General features: G+C 64.8%; 6 pseudogenes; all 6 read right to left on the reverse strand.

Moving 5' to 3' along the window:
- Positions 1-275: 275 nt before the first annotated feature.
- On the reverse strand, positions 276-394 carry LOC142866884 (uncharacterized; annotated as a pseudogene).
- Positions 395-3,853: 3,459 nt separating this feature from the next.
- LOC142866885 (uncharacterized) lies at positions 3,854-3,972 on the reverse strand (annotated as a pseudogene).
- Positions 3,973-6,079: 2,107 nt separating this feature from the next.
- On the reverse strand, positions 6,080-6,198 carry LOC142866919 (uncharacterized; annotated as a pseudogene).
- Positions 6,199-9,646: 3,448 nt separating this feature from the next.
- Positions 9,647-9,765, reverse strand: LOC142866886 (uncharacterized; annotated as a pseudogene).
- Positions 9,766-11,859: 2,094 nt separating this feature from the next.
- LOC142866920 (uncharacterized) lies at positions 11,860-11,978 on the reverse strand (annotated as a pseudogene).
- Positions 11,979-14,089: 2,111 nt separating this feature from the next.
- On the reverse strand, positions 14,090-14,208 carry LOC142866939 (uncharacterized; annotated as a pseudogene).
- Between the last annotated feature and the right edge of the window lie 5,683 nt (positions 14,209-19,891).

Here is a 19,891-nt window from a genome sequence, read left to right on the forward strand (position 1 = left end):
CCTCTCAGATTCTCAAGGTTTCCTCCAACGTGTCGGTTCCCACAGAGCAGACCTTGGGTCTGAGACCTGACAGTCCAGATGCCACGCGTGCTGCCGCGTGGCGGCGGTGTCGCGGCTTGGGACAAGAGGAGGCCCCACGGTGCGGGCTGGGGCGCCAGGCACCGCGGCGGGCGCTGAGGGTGGGGGTCACCCCCACCCCGGGCCGCCGCCGCGCTCCCAGAAAGGGAACAGAACAGGAGGCAAAAAAAAAAAAAAAAAAAAAAAAAACCAGAAGAAGCCTAAGGCACCCGGTATTCCCAGGCGGTCTCCCATCCAAGTACTAAGGAGGCCCGACCCTGCTTAGCTTCCCAGACCAGACGAGCTCGGGGGCGTTCGGGGTGGTGTGGCCCTAGACGGTGGAGGGCGCCCCTGCCCCGCTCAAGAAGCCGAGCCTCTCTGCGCTTTCCCCCCGCCGCCGCCGCCGCCGCCGCCGCCGCCGCCGCCGCCGCCGCCGCCGCCGCCGCCGCCGCCGCCGCCGCCGCCGCCGCCGCCGCCTCCTCCCGCCCCAGGCCCCGCGCCGGGCCGGGTCCGGTGTGCTCCGAGGGTCGGGGGTGACGGGCGGGGCGGGGCGGGGCGGGGCGGGGGGGCTGTCTCTCTATACACACACACACACTCACACTCACGCACACTCACACAAGATGCGCCTCCACGGCTGGACTCGCCAAGGTGGAGCCCTCCCAGCCCCCCTCGTCTCCTCGCCTGGCCTCCTTCACGTACCCGCTGCCCACCCCCGGCGCCTCGCCGCCGCTGACTGCGCACGCGCACGCCCTTTGACCCCAGCCAGGGGCCGCCCTCCGCCACAACCCCTTTCAGCTGCGGCCCCCCTCGCCCTGTGGGTGGGCTGCCGCCTATTCCCCCGGGCCAGGGCTGGGGCACAGCCAGTGTATGGGGCGTCTCTCTCTGGGGATGTGTCCCATGGGTGGGGTGGGGTGGCGTGGTTTGGGGGGCGCTGAAGAAATCAGTCCCCTCCATCTCCTACCTCTGGAAAACTCCTAAGCCCGTGGAGAACTGCCGGCACCGCTTCGTGGGGGCCGGGACCCTCCTCCGTGTCCTCCTGTGGCCCAGTCCAAGGGGCCTGGGCCTGGCCGGGGCTGCATTGGACCCCGACCCCGTGTGGACTCGCTAAAAATCGGCCATTAGATATTGGATTCCAGCTTCCTTGAGGTCATTTCACTAATGAGTGCACCGGAAAGAGTTTCCTAATCCATCTGTGAGGGTGGCAACTGAAAGAGAATTTTAAAGCTGACAGAATAGGCGAGGGAAGGCATAGGAGATTTCCACACCCAGCAAGGAAGACTTTCCCGAAATGGAAGAAAGAAACGAGCAAACAGAGACACCGGTAGCCCGCCCGGAAAAGAGTCTGCCCCTGAGAGAAAGCACCCTGACCAGGTTCACCCGTGGGTGGGTGGCGAGCTAGCGGCATTCAGAAGAGCGAGGCCCGCAGTCTGTGCGGAAGACACCTGCGCTCGGGTGTGTGTGGCGGCGCGATTCCCAAGCAGCTCTAGATGTTAAACCAAGGAGAAGCCAGGGAGTTCCCAACGCCCCAGGTGTCCTCAGCCCACGACTGGCTGCTGTGGGAATGCGAAGCCCGGCTCCTTGTCTCAGAGCGGGGTTCCCAGGAGGATCAGGCTGAAGCTGGGACTTGGCCTCAAAGTGTCCCCTCGCATGGCCACCCCCTTCCCCTTCCTGCTCCTCCACTCCTGGTGCCCCTCCATCCAGGGGCCAGACCTTAAAGAGTCACCGCAAGAGAATCCTGGTCCCAAAGGAGCCTTCTGGGGGACCGGTGCTGAGAGAGGTTGTGGGCATGGCCCGCTGGGGCTCTGCCCGACCCAGGGCTGAGAGATGCCACCTCCCAGCTCTGGGTCCCTGCAGGAAGTGTTGGCAAGCACAGGGCCGGTCCTCCAAAGGCCCAGGTGCAGGGAGCCCAGGCCAAGCAGCCTGTGGAAGAAGCCACTTGCCGTGCCACCCCGGGAACAGGACTGCAGGCCCCGGCCCTTCCCACCTCCTCCTCCTCCTCCTCCTCCCCCCCGCCCCGCCCCCACAGGGCACAGGGCTCAGAGACACCTCAGACTCTTGCTACCCAAAGTGCAAAGGGCATCAGTTGCTCCTCCAAACCCCCCGCCCAGCAGACCGCGTCGTCCAGCCAGCCCCCGGGCCTCCCTGGGGTGCCCAGCACAAAAGTGCAGACACCCACCGGACCCTCAATCTCAGCTTTCGGATGCTTTTGCCACTCTAAGGACCCGCAGGCCCTCTGGGCCTTCGGGCAGGACAGAGAGCCCCGGAATCCGACGTGGAGAGCTGCGTGTACGTCCCCATCAGGAGGCGGTCCCCACCTCCGCGGCTCTCCCCTTGCGGGGAGCGGCAGCCGGCAGCCGCAGGGCCTCAGGGAAGACACCAGGCTGGGCCCCCGCGGCACAGCGGGGGCACGTCCCCCCGCACGCGACTTAGGGACGGCTGCTGGAGACTGCTGCGGCCACCCTGCTGCCGGGATTCTGGAGGGCTTCCTGGAAGCAGCGTCCACACCAAGCCCTTGGAAGGCCCAGGCGACGGAGGAGCCGGTCAGGCAGGGGCCGAGGACGGTGAGAGGCCGGGCGGGAAGGAGCATGTCAGGCCGGGGCAGAGGACGGTGACACGCCGGGCGGGGAGGAGCCGGTCAGGCGGGGGCCCAGGACAGTGACGGGCCTGGCCGGGGAGGAGTGCGTCAGGCAGGGGCAGAGGTGACGGGCTGGGTAAGGGGTAGGGTGACAGTTAGGGCACAATTCACAATCCCAAAGATGTGGAAGCGACCCGAGTGCCCCTCCATCCAGGAGTGCATTAATAAAATGTGGCGCGTGGACACCACGGAGTGCCATTCGGCTGTGAGGAGCAGCGGTGAGAGGGCACCTCTCGTGTTCTCCTGGCCAGAGCTGGAACCCGTTCCAGTAAGCCGAGTATCCCAAGAATGGACACACGAGCACCACGTGCTCGCGCTCACCAGCAAACTGGTACGAACGGATGGACACCTAAGTGGACAGAGAGGAATCACCTTCGTCGGGTGGGTGTCGGGCGGGTGGGGGGAGGGATGGGCATACACATCCGTTAGGGATGGGGTGGGTGCGCACCGACTGGGGGATGGGCGCGCTTGAAGCTCTGACCCGAGGGTGGAGGCTTGGAGAGGGCGACGTACCCGACCTTAACATTGGTGCCCCCACGATACGCTGGGACAACATGAGAGGTATCTGAATAAGAACACAGGGGGGAGGGGGGCACGGGCAACACATGTCACCTGAATACTTGTACTCCCATCATCTGCTTGAAAAGAGAGAGAAAAGAAAATGCAATAATAGAGGTAAGAGACACTTTTTAAAAATGATGAATCCGAAGAGAAAAGTAAAAGGAGGCCTGTGGAGCAGGTCTGGGTGTGACTCCGGATCCCCCAACATCAGGTGCCACCACCAAAGATTCCTACGTGTAGCCCATAGAACCCCAAAAGCAACGGGACGAGTTCTGGTCACATACTCCCTCAAAATGACATCCTGGCCTTCTTCTGGAACTCCCTCCCCTCTCAGACTCTCAAGGTTTCCTCCAGCGTGTCGGTTCCCACAGAGCAGACCTTGGGTCTGAGACCTGACAGTCCAGATGCCACGCGTGCTGCCGCGTGGCGGCGGTGTCGCGGCTTGGGACAAGAGGAGGCCCCACGGTGCGGGCTGGGGCGCCAGGCACCGCGGCGGGCGCTGAGGGTGGGGGTCACCCCCACCCCGGGCCGCCGCCGCGCTCCCAGAAAGGGAACAGAAGAGGAGGCAAAAAAAAAAAAAAAAAAAAAAAAACCAGAAGAAGCCTAAGGCACCCGGTATTCCCAGGCGGTCTCCCATCCAAGTACTAAGGAGGCCCGACCCTGCTTAGCTTCCCAGACCAGACGAGCTCGGGGGCGTTCGGGGTGGTGTGGCCCTAGACGGTGGAGGGCGCCCCTGCCCCGCTCAAGAAGCCGAGCCTCTCTGCGCTTTCCCCCCGCCGCCGCCGCCGCCGCCGCCGCCGCCGCCGCCGCCGCCGCCTCCTCCCGCCCCAGGCCCCGCGCCGGGCCGGGTCCGGTGTGCTCCGAGGGTCGGGGGTGACGGGCGGGGCGGGGCGGGGCGGGGCGGGGCGGGGGGGCTGTCTCTCTATACACACACACACACTCACACTCACGCACACTCACACAAGATGCGCCTCCACGGCTGGAATCGCCAAGGTGGAGCCCTCCCAGCCCCCCTCGTCTCCTCGCCTGGCCTCCTTCACGTACCCGCTGCCCACCCCCGGCGCCTCGCCGCCGCTGACTGCGCACGCGCACGCCCTTTGACCCCAGCCAGGGGCCGCCCTCCCCCACAACCCCTTTCAGCTGCGGCCCCCCTCGCCCTGTGGGTGGGCTGCCGCCTATTCCCCCGGGCCAGGGCTGGGGCACAGCCAGTGTATGGGGCGTCTCTCTCTGGGGATGTGTCCCATGGGTGGGGTGGGGTGGCGTGGTTTGGGGGGCGCTGAAGAAATCAGTCCCCTCCATCTCCTACCTCTGGAAAACTCCTAAGCCCGTGGAGAACTGCCGGCACCGCTTCGTGGGGGACGGGACCCTCCTCCGTGTCCTCCTGTGGCCCAGTCCAAGGGGCCTGGGCCTGGCCGGGGCTGCATTGGACCCCGACCCCGTGTGGACTCGCTAAAAATCGGCCATTAGATATTGGATTCCAGCTTCCTTGAGGTCATTTCACTAATGAGTGCACCGGAAAGAGTTTCCTAATCCATCTGTGAGGGTGGCAACTGAAAGAGAATTTTAAAGCTGACAGAATAGGCGAGGGAAGGCATAGGAGATTTCCACACCCAGCAAGGAAGACTTTCCCGAAATGGAAGAAAGAAACGAGCAAACAGAGACACCGGTAGCCCGCCCGGAAAAGAGTCTGCCCCTGAGAGAAAGCACCCTGACCAGGTTCACCCGTGGGTGGGTGGCGAGCTAGCGGCATTCAGAAGAGCGAGGCCCGCAGTCTGTGCGGAAGACACCTGCGCTCGGGTGTGTGTGGCGGCGAGATTCCCAAGCAGCTCTAGATGTTAAACCAAGGAGAAGCCAGGGAGTTCCCAACGCCCCAGGTGTCCTCAGCCCACGACTGGCTGCTGTGGGAATGCGAAGCCCGGCTCCTTGTCTCAGAGCGGGGTTCCCAGGAGGATCAGGCTGAAGCTGGGACTTGGCCTCAAAGTGTCCCCTCGCATGGCCACCCCCTTCCCCTTCCTGCTCCTCTACTCCTGGTGCCCCTCCATCCAGGGGCCAGACCTTAAAGAGTCACCGCAAGAGAATCCTGGTCCCAAAGGAGCCTTCTGGGGGACCGGTGCTGAGAGAGGTTGTGGGCATGGCCCGCTGGGGCTCTGCCCGACCCAGGGCTGAGAGATGCCACCTCCCAGCTCTGGGTCCCTGCAGGAAGTGTTGGCAAGCACAGGGCCGGTCCTCCAAAGGCCCAGGTGCAGGGAGCCCAGGCCAAGCAGCCTGTGGAAGAAGCCACTTGCCGTGCCACCCCGGGAACAGGACTGCAGGCCCCGGCCCTTCCCACCTCCTCCTCCTCCTCCTCCTCCTCCCCCCCGCCCCGCCCCCACAGGGCACAGGGCTCAGAGACACCTCAGACTCTTGCTACCCAAAGTGCAAAGGGCATCAGTTGCTCCTCCAACCCCCCCCCACCGCCCAGCAGACCACGTTGTCCAGCCAGCCCCCGGGCCTCCCTGGGGTGCCCAGCACAAAAGTGCAGACACCCACCGGACCCTCAGTCTCAGTTTTCAGAGGTTTTTGCCACTCTAAGGACCCGCAGGCCAGCTGGGCCTTCGGGCAGGACAGAGAGCCCCGGAATCCGACGTGGAGAGCTGCGTGTACGTCCCCATCAGGAGGCGGTGCCCACCTCCGCGGCTCTCCCCTTGCGGGTAGCGGCAGCCCAGCCGGCAGCCGCAGGGCGGGCGCTGAGGGTGGGGGTCACCCCCACCCCGGGCCGCCGCCGCGCTCCCAGAAAGGGAACAGAACAAGAGGCAAAAAAAAAAAAAAAAAAAAAAAACCAGAAGAAGCCTAAGGCACCCGGTATTCCCAGGCGGTCTCCCATCCAAGTACTAAGGAGGCCCGACCCTGCTTAGCTTCCCAGACCAGACGAGCTCTGGGGCGTTCGGGGTGGTGTGGCCCTAGACGGCGGAGGGCGCCCCTGCCCCGCTCAAGAAGCCGAGCCTCTCTGCGCTTTCCCGCCGCCGCCGCCGCCGCCGCCGCCGCCGCCGCCGCCGCCGCCGCCGCCGCCGCCTCCTCCCGCCCCAGGCCCCGCGCCGGGCCGGGTCCGGTGTGCTCCGAGGGTCGGGGGTGACGGGCGGGGCGGGGCGGGGTGGGGCGGGGCGGGGGGGTGTCTCTCTATACACACACACACACTCACACTCACGCACACTCACACAAGATGCGCCTCCACGGCTGGACTCGCCAAGGTGGAGCCCTCCCAGGCCCCCTCGTCTCCTCGCCTGGCCTCCTTCACGTACCCGCTGCCCACCCCCGGCGCGTCGCCGCCGCTGACTGCGCACGCGCACGCGCGGGGCGCTCGCCCTTTGACCCCAGCCAGGGGCCGCCCTCCCCCACAACCCCTTTCAGCTGCGCCCCCCCTCGCCCTGTGGGTGGGCTGCCGCCTATTCCCCCGGGCCAGGGCTGGGGCACAGCGCAACGGGGAGGGGAGCCAGTGTATGATGCGTCTCTCTCTGGGGATGTGTCCCATGGGTGGGGTGGGGTGGCGTGGTCTGTGGGGCGCTGAAGAAATCAGTCCCCTCCATCTCCTACCTCTGGAAAACGCCCAAGCCCGTGGAGAACTGCCGGCACCGCTTCGTGGGGGCCGGGACCCTCCTCTGTGTCCTCCTGTGGCCCAGTCCAAGGGGCCCGGGCCTGGCCGGGGCTGCATTGGACCCCGACCACCCTGGCGTGTGGACTCGCTAAAAATCGGCCATTAGATATTGGATTCCAGCTTCACTGAGGTCATTTCACTAATGAGTGCACCGGAAAGAGTTTCCTAATCCATCTGTGAGGGTGGCAACTGAAAGAGAATTTTAAAGCTGACAGAATAGGCGAGGGAAGGCACAGGAGATTTCCACACCCAGCAAGGAAGACTTTCCCGGAATGGAAGAACGAAACGAGCAAACAGAGACACCGGTAGCCCGCCCGGAAAAGAGTCTGCCCCTGAGAGAAAGCACCCTGACCAGGTGGTTCACCCGTGGGTGGGTGGCGAGCCAGCGGCATTCAGAAGAGCGAGGCCCGCAGTCTCTGCGGAAGACACCTGCGCTCGGGTGTGTGTGGCGGCACGATTCCCGAGCAGCTCTAGACGTTAAACCCAGGAGAAGCCAGGGAGTTCCCAACGCCCCAGGTGTCCTCAGCCCACGACTGGCTGCTGTGGGAATGCGAAGCCCGGCTCCTTGTCTCAGAGCGGGGTTCCCAGGAGGATCAGGCTGAAGCTGGGACTTGGCCTCAAAGTGTCCCCTCGCATGGCCACCCCCTTCCCCTTCCTGCTCCTCTACTCCTGGTGCCCCTCCATCCAGGGGCCAGACCTTAAAGAGTCACCGCAAGAGAATCCTGGTCCCAAAGGAGCCTTCTGGGGGACCGGTGCTGAGAGAGGTTGTGGGCATGGCCCGCTGGGGCTCTGCCCGACCCAGGGCTGAGAGATGCCACCTCCCAGCTCTGGGTCCCTGCAGGAAGTGTTGGCAAGCACAGGGCCGGTCCTCCAAAGGCCCAGGTGCAGGGAGCCCAGGCCAAGCAGCCTGTGGAAGAAGCCACTTGCCGTGCCACCCCGGGAACAGGACTGCAGGCCCCGGCCCTTCCCACCTCCTCCTCCTCCTCCTCCTCCGCCCCGCACCCCCCCCCCGACATGGCACAGGGCTCAGAGACACCTCAGACTCTTGCTACCCAAAGTGCAAAGGGCATCAGTTGCTCCTCCAAACCCCCCGCCCAGCAGACCGCGTCGTCCAGCCAGCCCCCGGGCCTCCCTGGGGTGCCCAGCACAAAAGTGCAGACACCCACCGGACCCTCAATCTCAGCTTTCGGATGCTTTTGCCACTCTAAGGACCCGCAGGCCCGCTGGGCCTTCGGGCAGGACAGAGAGCCCCGGAATCCGACGTGGAGAGCTGCGTGTACGTCCCCATCAGGAGGCGGTCCCCACCTCCGCGGCTCTCCCCTTGCGGGGAGCGGCAGCCGGCAGCCGCAGGGCCTCAGGGAAGACACCAGGCTGGGCCCCCGCACGCGACTTAGGGACGGCTGCTGGAGACTGTTGCGGCCACCCTGCTGCCGGGTTTCTGGAGGGCTTCCTGGAAGCAGCGTCCACACCAAGCCCTTGGAAGGCCCAGGCGACGGAGGAGCCGGTCAGGCAGGGGCCGAGGACGGTGAGAGGCCGGGCGGGAAGGAGCATGTCAGGCCGGGGCAGAGGACGGTGACAGGCCGGGCGGGGAGGAGCCGGTCAGGCGGGGGCCCAGGACAGTGACGGGCCTGGCCGGGGAGGAGTGCGTCAGGCAGGGGCAGAGGAGACGGGCTGGGTAAGGGGTAGGGTGACACTTAGGGCACAATTCACAATCGCAAAGATGTGGAAGCGACCCGAGTGCCCATCCATCCAGGAGTGCATTAATAAAATGTGGCGCGTGGACACCACGGAGTGCCATTCGGCTGTGAGGAGCAGCGGTGAGAGGGCACCTCTCGTGTTCTCCTGGCCAGAGCTGGAACCCGTTCCAGTAAGCCGAGTATCCCAAGAATGGACAGACGAGCACCACGTGCTCGCGCTCACCAGCAAACTGGTACGAACGGATGGACACCTAAGTGGACAGAGAGGAATCACCTTCGTCGGGTGGGTGTCGGGCGGGTGGGGGGAGGGATGGGCATACACATCCGTTAGGGATGGGGTGGGTGCGCACCGACTGGGGGATGGGCGCGCTTGAAGCTCTGACCCGAGGGTGGAGGCTTGGAGAGGGCGACGTACCCGACCTTAACATTGGTGCCCCCACGATACGCTGGGACAACATGAGAGGTATCTGAATAAGAACACAGGGGGGAGGGGGGCACGGGCAACACATGTCACCTGAATACTTGTACTCCCATCATCTGCTTGAAAAGAGAGAGAAAAGAAAATGCAATAATAGAGGTAAGAGACACTTTTTAAAAATGATGAATCCGAAGAGAAAAGTAAAAGGAGGCCTGTGGAGCAGGTCTGGGTGTGACTCCGGATCCCCCAACATCAGGTGCCACCACCAAAGATTCCTACGTGTAGCCCATAGAACCCCAAAAGCAACGGGACGAGTTCTGGTCACATACTCCCTCAAAATGACATCCTGGCCTTCTTCTGGAACACCCTCCCCTCTCAGATTCTCAAGGTTTCCTCCAACGTGTCGGTTCCCACAGAGCAGACCTTGGGTCTGAGACCTGACAGTCCAGATGCCACGCGTGCTGCCGCGTGGCGGCGGTGTCGCGGCTTGGGACAAGAGGAGGCCCCACGGTGCGGGCTGGGGCGCCAGGCACCGCGGCGGGCGCTGAGGGTGGGGGTCACCCCCACCCCGGGCCGCCGCCGCGCTCCCAGAAAGGGAACAGAACAGGAGGCAAAAAAAAAAAAAAAAAAAAAAAAAAACCAGAAGAAGCCTAAGGCACCCGGTATTCCCAGGCGGTCTCCCATCCAAGTACTAAGGAGGCCCGACCCTGCTTAGCTTCCCAGACCAGACGAGCTCGGGGGCGTTCGGGGTGGTGTGGCCCTAGACGGCGGAGGGCGCCCCTGCCCCGCTCAAGAAGCCGAGCCTCTCTGCGCTTTCCCGCCGCCGCCGCCGCCGCCGCCGCCGCCGCCGCCGCCTCCTCCCGCCCCAGGCCCCGCGCCGGGCCGGGTCCGGTGTGCTCCGAGGGTCGGGGGTGACGGGCGGGGCGGGGCGGGGCGGGGCGGGGGGGCTGTCTCTCTATACACACACACACACTCACACTCACGCACACTCACACAAGATGCGCCTCCACGGCTGGACTCGCCAAGGTGGAGCCCTCCCAGCCCCCCTCGTCTCCTCGCCTGGCCTCATTCACGTACCCGTTGCCCACCCCCGGCGCCTCGCCGCCGCTGACTGCGCACGCGCACGCCCTTTGACCCCAGCCAGGGGCCGCCCTCCGCCACAACCACTTTCAGCTGCGGCCCCCCTCGCCCTGTGGGTGGGCTGCCGCCTATTCCCCCGGGCCAGGGCTGGGGCACAGCCAGTGTATGGGGCGTCTCTCTCTGGGGATGTGTCCCATGGGTGGGGTGGGGTGGCGTGGTTTGGGGGGCGCTGAAGAAATCAGTCCCCTCCATCTCCTACCTCTGGAAAACTCCCAAGCCCGTGGAGAACTGCCGGCACCGCTTCGTGGGGGCCGGGACCCTCCTCCGTGTCCTCCTGTGGCCCAGTCCAAGGGGCCTGGGCCTGGCCGGGGCTGCATTGGACCCCGACCCCGTGTGGACTCGCTAAAAATCGGCCATTAGATATTGGATTCCAGCTTCCTTGAGGTCATTTCACTAATGAGTGCACCGGAAAGAGTTTCCTAATCCATCTGTGAGGGTGGCAACTGAAAGAGAATTTTGAAGCTGACAGAATAGGCGAGGGAAGGCATAGGAGATTTCCACACCCAGCAAGGAAGACTTTCCCGAAATGGAAGAAAGAAACGAGCAAACAGAGACACCGGTAGCCCGCCCGGAAAAGAGTCTGCCCCTGAGAGAAAGCACCCTGACCAGGTTCACCCGTGGGTGGGTGGCGAGCTAGCGGCATTCAGAAGAGCGAGGCCCGCAGTCTGTGCGGAAGACACCTGCGCTCGGGTGTGTGTGGCGGCGCGATTCCCAAGCAGCTCTAGATGTTAAACCAAGGAGAAGCCAGGGAGTTCCCAACGCCCCAGGTGTCCTCAGCCCACGACTGGCTGCTGTGGGAATGCGAAGCCCGGCTCCTTGTCTCAGAGCGGGGTTCCCAGGAGGATCAGGCTGAAGCTGGGACTTGGCCTCAAAGTGTCCCCTCGCATGGCCACCCCCTTCCCCTTCCGGCTCCTCTACTCCTGGTGCCCCTCCATCCAGGGGCCAGACCTTAAAGAGTCACCGCAAGAGAATCCTGGTCCCAAAGGAGCCTTCTGGGGGACCGGTGCTGAGAGAGGTTGTGGGCATGGCCCGCTGGGGCTCTGCCCGACCCAGGGCTGAGAGATGCCACCTCCCAGCTCTGGGTCCCTGCAGGAAGTGTTGGCAAGCACAGGGCCGGTCCTCCAAAGGCCCAGGTGCAGGGAGCCCAGGCCAAGCAGCCTGTGGAAGAAGCCACTTGCCGTGCCACCCGGGAACAGGACTGCAGGCCCCGGCCCTTCCCACCTCCTCCTCCTCCTCCTCCTCCTCCCCCCCGCCCCGCCCCCACAGGGCACAGGGCTCAGAGACACCTCAGACTCTTGCTACCCAAAGTGCAAAGGGCATCAGTTGCTCCTCCAACCCCCCCCCACCGCCCAGCAGACCACGTTGTCCAGCCAGCCCCCGGGCCTCCCTGGGGTGCCCAGCACAAAAGTGCAGACACCCACCGGACCCTCAGTCTCAGTTTTCGGAGGTTTTTGCCACTCTAAGGACCCGCAGGCCAGCTGGGCCTTCGGGCAGGACAGAGAGCCCCGGAATCCGACGTGGAGAGCTGCGTGTACGTCCCCATCAGGAGGCGGTCCCCACCTCCGCGGCTCTCCCCTTGCGGGTAGCGGCAGCCCAGCCGGCAGCCGCAGGGCGGGCGCTGAGGGTGGGGGTCACCCCCACCCCGGGCCGCCGCCGCGCTCCCAGAAAGGGAACAGAACAAGAGGCAAAAAAAAAAAAAAAAAAAAAAAAAACCAGAAGAAGCCTAAGGCACCCGGTATTCCCAGGCGGTCTCCCATCCAAGTACTAAGGAGGCCCGACCCTGCTTAGCTTCCCAGACCAGACGAGCTCTGGGGCGTTCGGGGTGGTGTGGCCCTAGACGGCGGAGGGCGCCCCTGCCCTGCTCAAGAAGCCGAGCCTCTCTGTGCTTTCCCGCCGCCGCCGCCGCCGCCGCCGCCTCCTCCCGCCCCAGGCCCCGCGCCGGGCCGGGTCCGGTGTGCTCCGAGGGTCGGGGGTGACGGGCAGGGCGGGGCGGGGTGGGGCGGGGCGGGGGGGTGTCTCTCTATACACACACACACACTCACACTCACGCACACTCACACAAGATGCGCCTCCACGGCTGGACTCGCCAAGGTGGAGCCCTCCCAGGCCCCCTCGTCTCCTCGCCTGGCCTCCTTCACGTACCCGCTGCCCACCCCCGGCGCGTCGCCGCCGCCGCTGACTGCGCACGCGCACGCGCGGGGCGCTCGCCCTTTGACCCCAGCCAGGGGCCGCCCTCCCCCACAACCCCTTTCAGCTGCGCCCCCCCCCTCGCCCTGTGGGTGGGCTGCCGCCTATTCCCCCGGGCCAGGGCTGGGGCACAGCCAGTGTATGGGGCGTCTCTCTCTGGGGATGTGTCCCATGGGTGGGGTGGGGTGGCGTGGTTTGGGGGGCGCTGAAGAAATCAGTCCCCTCCATCTCCTACCTCTGGAAAACTCCTAAGCCCGTGGAGAACTGCCGGCACCGCTTCGTGGGGGCCGGGACCCTCCTCCGTGTCCTCCTGTGGCCCAGTCCAAGGGGCCTGGGCCTGGCCGGGGCTGCATTGGACCCCGACCACCCTGGCGTGTGGACTCGCTAAAAATCGGCCATTAGATATTGGATTCCAGCTTCCTTGAGGTCATTTCACTAATGAGTGCACCGGAAAGAGTTTCCTAATCCATCTGTGAGGGTGGCAACTGAAAGAGAATTTGAAAGCTGACAGAATAGGCGAGGGAAGGCATAGGAGATTTCCACACCCAGCAAGGAAGACTTTCCCGAAATGGAAGAAAGAAACGAGCAAACAGAGACACCGGTAGCCCGCCCGGAAAAGAGTCTGCCCCTGAGAGAAAGCACCCTGACCAGGTTCACCCGTGGGTGGGTGGCGAGCTAGCGGCATTCAGAAGAGCGAGGCCCGCAGTCTGTGCGGAAGACACCTGCGCTCGGGTGTGTGTGGCGGCGCGATTCCCAAGCAGCTCTAGATGTTAAACCAAGGAGAAGCCAGGGAGTTCCCAACGCCCCAGGTGTCCTCAGCCCACGACTGGCTGCTGTGGGAATGCGAAGCCCGGCTCCTTGTCTCAGAGCGGGGTTCCCAGGAGGATCAGGCTGAAGCTGGGACTTGGCCTCAAAGTGTCCCCTCGCATGGCCACCCCCTTCCCCTTCCGGCTCCTCTACTCCTGGTGCCCCTCCATCCAGGGGCCAGACCTTAAAGAGTCACCGCAAGAGAATCCTGGTCCCAAAGGAGCCTTCTGGGGGACCGGTGCTGAGAGAGGTTGTGGGCATGGCCCGCTGGGGCTCTGCCCGACCCAGGGCTGAGAGATGCCACCTCCCAGCTCTGGGTCCCTGCAGGAAGTGTTGGCAAGCACAGGGCCGGTCCTCCAAAGGCCCAGGTGCAGGGAGCCCAGGCCAAGCAGCCTGTGGAAGAAGCCACTTGCCGTGCCACCCCGGGAACAGGACTGCAGGCCCCGGCCCTTCCCACCTCCTCCTCCTCCTCCTCCTCCTCCCCCCCGCCCCGCCCCCACAGGGCACAGGGCTCAGAGACACCTCAGACTCTTGCTACCCAAAGTGCAAAGGGCATCAGTTGCTCCTCCAACCCCCCCCCACCGCCCAGCAGACCACGTTGTCCAGCCAGCCCCCGGGCCTCCCTGGGGTGCCCAGCACAAAAGTGCAGACACCCACCGGACCCTCAGTCTCAGTTTTCGGAGGTTTTTGCCACTCTAAGGACCCGCAGGCCAGCTGGGCCTTCGGGCAGGACAGAGAGCCCCGGAATCCGACGTGGAGAGCTGCGTGTACGTCCCCATCAGGAGGCGGTCCCCACCTCCGCGGCTCTCCCCTTGCGGGTAGCGGCAGCCCAGCCGGCAGCCGCAGGGCGGGCGCTGAGGGTGGGGGTCACCCCCACCCCGGGCCGCCGCCGCGCTCCCAGAAAGGGAACAGAACAAGAGGCAAAAAAAAAAAAAAAAAAAAAAAAAACCAGAAGAAGCCTAAGGCACCCGGTATTCCCAGGCGGTCTCCCATCCAAGTACTAAGGAGGCCCGACCCTGCTTAGCTTCCCAGACCAGACGAGCTCTGGGGAGTTCGGGGTGGTGTGGCCCTAGACGGCGGAGGGCGCCCCTGCCCCGCTCAAGAAGCCGAGCCTCTCTGCGCTTTTCCGCCGCCGCCGCCGCCGCCGCCGCCGCCGCCGCCGCCTCCTCCCGCCCCAGGCCCCGCGCCGGGCCGGGTCCGGTGTGCTCCGAGGGTCGGGGGTGACGCTCGGGGCGGGGCGGGGTGGGGCGGGGCGGGGGGTGTCTCTCTATACACACACACACACTCACACTCACGCACACTCACACAAGATGCGCCTCCACGGCTGGACTCGCCAAGGTGGAGCCCTCCCAGGCCCCCTCGTCTCCTCGCCTGGCCTCCTTCACGTACCCGCTGCCCACCCCCGGCGCGTCGCCGCCGCTGACTGCGCACGCGCACGCGCGGGGCGCTCGCCCTTTGACCCCAGCCAGGGGCCGCCCTCCCCCACAACCCCTTTCAGCTGCGCCCCCCCCCTCGCCCTGTGGGTGGGCTGCCGCCTATTTCCCCGGGCCAGGGCTGGGGCACAGCCAGTGTATGGGGCGTCTCTCTCTGGGGATGTGTCCCATGGGTGGGGTGGGGTGGCGTGGTTTGGGGGGCGCTGAAGAAATCAGTCCCCTCCATCTCCTACCTCTGGAAAACGCCCAAGCCCGTGGAGAACTGCCGGCACCGCTTCGTGGGGGCCGGGACCCTCCTCCGTGTCCTCCTGTGGCCCAGTCCAAGGGGCCTGGGCCTGGCCGGGGCTGCATTGGACCCCGACCACCCTGGCGTGTGGACTCGCTAAAAATCGGCCATTAGATATTGGATTCCAGCTTCCTTGAGGTCATTTCACTAATGAGTGCACCGGAAAGAGTTTCCTAATCCATCTGTGAGGGTGGCAACTGAAAGAGAATTTGAAAGCTGACAGAATAGGCGAGGGAAGGCATAGGAGATTTCCACACCCAGCAAGGAAGACTTTCCCGAAATGGAAGAAAGAAACGAGCAAACAGAGACACCGGTAGCCCGCCCGGAAAAGAGTCTGCCCCTGAGAGAAAGCACCCTGACCAGGTTCACCCGTGGGTGGGTGGCGAGCTAGCGGCATTCAGAAGAGCGAGGCCCGCAGTCTGTGCGGAAGACACCTGCGCTCGGGTGTGTGTGGCGGCGCGATTCCCAAGCAGCTCTAGATGTTAAACCAAGGAGAAGCCAGGGAGTTCCCAACGCCCCAGGTGTCCTCAGCCCACGACTGGCTGCTGTGGGAATGCGAAGCCCGGCTCCTTGTCTCAGAGCGGGGTTCCCAGGAGGATCAGGCTGAAGCTGGGACTTGGCCTCAAAGTGTCCCCTCGCATGGCCACCCCCTTCCCCTTCCTGCTCCTCTACTCCTGGTGCCCCTCCATCCAGGGGCCAGACCTTAAAGAGTCACCGCAAGAGAATCCTGGTCCCAAAGGAGCCTTCTGGGGGACCGGTGCTGAGAGAGGTTGTGGGCATGGCCCGCTGGGGCTCTGCCCGACCCAGGGCTGAGAGATGCCACCTCCCAGCTCTGGGTCCCTGCAGGAAGTGTTGGCAAGCACAGGGCCGGTCCTCCAAAGGCCCAGGTGCAGGGAGCCCAGGCCAAGCAGCCTGTGGAAGAAGCCACTTGCCGTGCCACCCCGGGAACAGGACTGCAGGCCCCGGCCCTTCCCACCTCCTCCTCCTCCTCCTCCTCCTCCCCCCCGCCCCGCCCCCACAGGGCACAGGGCTCAGAGACACCTCAGACTCTTGCTACCCAAAGTGCAAAGGGCATCAGTTGCTCCTCCAACCCCCCCCCCACCGCCCAGCAGACCACGTTGTCCAGCCAGCCCCCGGGCCTCCCTGGGGTGCCCAGCACAAAAGTGCAGACACCCACCGGACCCTCAGTCTCAGTTTTCGGAGGTTTTTGCCACTCTAAGGACCCGCAGGCCAGCTGGGCCTTCGGGCAGGACAGAGAGCCCCGGAATCCGACGTGGAGAGCTGCGTGTACGTCCCCATCAGGAGGCGGTCCCCACCTCCGCGGCTCTCCCCTTGCGGGTAGCGGCAGCCCAGCCGGCAGCCGCAGGGCGGGCGCTGAGGGTGGGGGTCACCCCCACCCCGGGCCGCCGCCGCGCTCCCAGAAAGGGAACAGAACAAGAGGCAAAAAAAAAAACAAAAAAAACAAAAACCAGAAGAAGCCTAAGGCACCCGGTATTCCCAGGCGGTCTCCCATCCAAGTACTAAGGAGGCGCGACCCTGCTTAGCTTCCCAGACCAGACGAGCTCTGGGGCGTTCGGGGTGGTGTGGCCCTAGACGGCGGAGGGCGCCCCTGCCCCGCTCAAGAAGCCGAGCCTCTCTGCGCTTTCCCGCCGCCGCCGCCGCCGCCGCCGCCGCCGCCGCCGCCGCCTCCTCCCGCCCCAGGCCCCGCGCCGGGCCGGGTCCGGTGTGCTCCGAGGGTCGGGGGTGACGGGCGGGGCGGGGCGGGGTGGGGCGGGGCGGGGGGGTGTCTCTCTATACACACACACACTCACACTCACACTCACGCACACTCACACAAGATGCGCCTCCACGGCTGGACTCGCCAAGGTGGAGCCCTCCCAGGCCCCCTCGTCTCCTCGCCTGGCCTCCTTCACGTACCCGCTGCCCACCCCCGGCGCGTCGCCGCCGCCGCTGACTGCGCACGCGCACGCGCGGGGCGCTCGCCCTTTGACCCCAGCCAGGGGCCGCCCTCCCCCACAACCCCTTTCAGCTGCGCCCCCCCCCTCGCCCTGTGGGTGGGCTGCCGCCTATTCCCCCGGGCCAGGGCTGGGGCACAGCCAGTGTATGGGGCGTCTCTCTCTGGGGATGTGTCCCATGGGTGGGGTGGGGTGGCGTGGTTTGGGGGGCGCTGAAGAAATCAGTCCCCTCCATCTCCTACCTCTGGAAAACGCCCAAGCCCGTGGAGAACTGCCGGCACCGCTTCGTGGGGGCCGGGACCCTCCTCCGTGTCCTCCTGTGGCCCAGTCCAAGGGGCCTGGGCCTGCCCGGGGCTGCATTGGACCCCGACCACCCTGGCGTGTGGACTCGCTAAAAATCGGCCATTAGATATTGGATTCCAGCTTCCTTGAGGTCATTTCACTAATGAGTGCACCGGAAAGAGTTTCCTAATCCATCTGTGAGGGTGGCAACTGAAAGAGAATTTGAAAGCTGACAGAATAGGCGAGGGAAGGCATAGGAGATTTCCACACCCAGCAAGGAAGACTTTCCCGAAATGGAAGAAAGAAACGAGCAAACAGAGACACCGGTAGCCCGCCCGGAAAAGAGTCTGCCCCTGAGAGAAAGCACCCTGACCAGGTTCACCCGTGGGTGGGTGGCGAGCTAGCGGCATTCAGAAGAGCGAGGCCCGCAGTCTGTGCGGAAGACACCTGCGCTCGGGTGTGTGTGGCGGCGTGATTCACAAGCAGTTCTAGATGTTAAACCCAGGAGAAGCCAGGGAGTTCCCAACGCCCCAGGTGTCCTCAGCCCACGACTGGCTGCTGTGGGAATGCGAAGCCCGGCTCCTTGTCTCAGAGCGGGGTTCCCAGGAGGATCAGGCTGAAGCTGGGACTTGGCCTCAAAGTGTCCCCTCGCATGGCCACCCCCTTCCCCTTCCTGCTCCTCTACTCCTGGTGCCCCTCCATCCAGGGGCCAGACCTTAAAGAGTCACCGCAAGAGAATCCTGGTCCCAAAGGAGCCTTCTGGGGGACCGGTGCTGAGAGAGGTTGTGGGCATGGCCCGCTGGGGCTCTGCCCGACCCAGGGCTGAGAGATGCAACCTCCCAGCTCTGGGTCCCTGCAGGAAGTGTTGGCAAGCACAGGGCCGGTCCTCCAAAGGCCCAGGTGCAGGGAGCCCAGGCCAAGCAGCCTGTGGAAGAAGCCACTTGCCCTGCCACCCCGGGAACAGGACTGCGGGCCCCGGCCCTTCCCACCTCCTCCTCCTCCTCCTCCTCCGCCCTGCACCCCCCCCCCGACATGGCACAGGGCTCAGAGACACCTCAGACTCTTGCTACCCAAAGTGCAAAGGGCATCAGTTGCTCCTCCAAACCCCCCGCCCAGCAGACCGCGTCGTCCAGCCAGCCCCCGGGCCTCCCTGGGGTGCCCAGCACAAAAGTGCAGACACCCACCGGACCCTCAATCTCAGCTTTCGGATGCTTTTGCCACTCTAAGGACCCGCAGGCCCGCTGGGCCTTCGGGCAGGACAGAGAGCCCCGGAATCCGACGTGGAGAGCTGCGTGTACGTCCCCATCAGGAGGCGGTCCCCACCTCCGCGGCTCTCCCCTTGCGGGGAGCGGCAGCCGGCAGCCGCAGGGCCTCAGGGAAGACACCAGGCTGGGCCCCCGCGGCACAGCGGGGGCACGTCCCCCCGCACGCGACTTAGGGACGGCTGCTGGAGACTGCTGCGGCCACCCTGCTGCCGGGTTTCTGGAGGGCTTCCTGGAAGCAGCGTCCACACCAAGCCCTTGGAAGGCCCAGGCGACGGAGGAGCCGGTCAGGCAGGGGCCGAGGACGGTGAGAGGCCGGGTGGGAAGGAGCATGTCAGGCCGGGGCAGAGGACGGTGACACGCCGGGCGGGGAGGAGCCGGTCAGGCGGGGGCCCAGGACAGTGACGGGCCTGGCCGGGGAGGAGTGCGTCAGGCAGGGGCAGAGGTGACGGGCTGGGTAAGGGGTAGGGTGACAGTTAGGGCACAATTCACAATCGCAAAGATGTGGAAGCGACCCGAGTGCCCATCCATCCAGGAGTGCATTAATAAAATGTGGCGCGTGGACACCACGGAGTGCCATTCGGCTGTGAGGAGCAGCGGTGAGAGGGCACCTCTCGTGTTCTCCTGGCCAGAGCTGGAACCCGTTCCAGTAAGCCGAGTATCCCAAGAATGGACACACGAGCACCACGTGCTCGCGCTCACCAGCAAACTGGTACGAACGGATGGACACCTAAGTGGACAGAGAGGAATCACCTTCGTCGGGTGGGTGTCGGGCGGGTGGGGGGAGGGATGGGCATACACATCCGTTAGGGATGGGGTGGGTGCGCACCGACTGGGGGATGGGCGCGCTTGAAGCTCTGACCCGAGGGTGGAGGCTTGGAGAGGGCGACGTACCCGACCTTAACATTGGTGCCCCCACGATACGCTGGGACAACATGAGAGGTATCTGAATAAGAACACAGGGGGGAGGGGGGCACGGGCAACACATGTCACCTGAATACTTGTACTCCCATCATCTGCTTGAAAAGAGAGAGAAAAGAAAATGCAATAATAGAGGTAAGAGACACTTTTTAAAAATAATGAATCCGAAGAGAAAAGTAAAAGGAGGCCTGTGGAGCAGGTCTGGGTGTGACTCCGGATCCCCCAACATCAGGTGCCACCACCAAAGATTCCTACGTGTAGCCCATAGAACCCCAAAAGCAACGGGACGAGTTCTGGTCACATACTCCCTCAAAATGACATCCTGGCCTTCTTCTGGAACTCCCTCCCCTCTCAGATTCTCAAGGTTTCCTCCAACGTGTCGGTTCCCACAGAGCAGACCTTGGGTCTGAGACCTGACAGTCCAGATGCCACGCGTGCTGCCGCGTGGCGGCGGTGTCGCGGCTTGGGACAAGAGGAGGCCCCACGGTGCGGGCTGGGGCGCCAGGCACCGCGGCGGGCGCTGAGGGTGGGGGTCACCCCCACCCCGGGCCGCCGCCGCGCTCCCAGAAAGGGAACAGAACAGGAGGCAAAAAAAAAAAAAAAAAAAAAAACCAGAAGA

The sequence above is a fragment of the Microcebus murinus genome, unplaced genomic scaffold, assembly GCF_040939455.1.
Source record: "Microcebus murinus isolate Inina unplaced genomic scaffold, M.murinus_Inina_mat1.0 scaf007_hap2_Mmur4.0, whole genome shotgun sequence".
In the NCBI taxonomy this organism is placed as follows: domain Eukaryota; kingdom Metazoa; phylum Chordata; class Mammalia; order Primates; family Cheirogaleidae; genus Microcebus; species Microcebus murinus.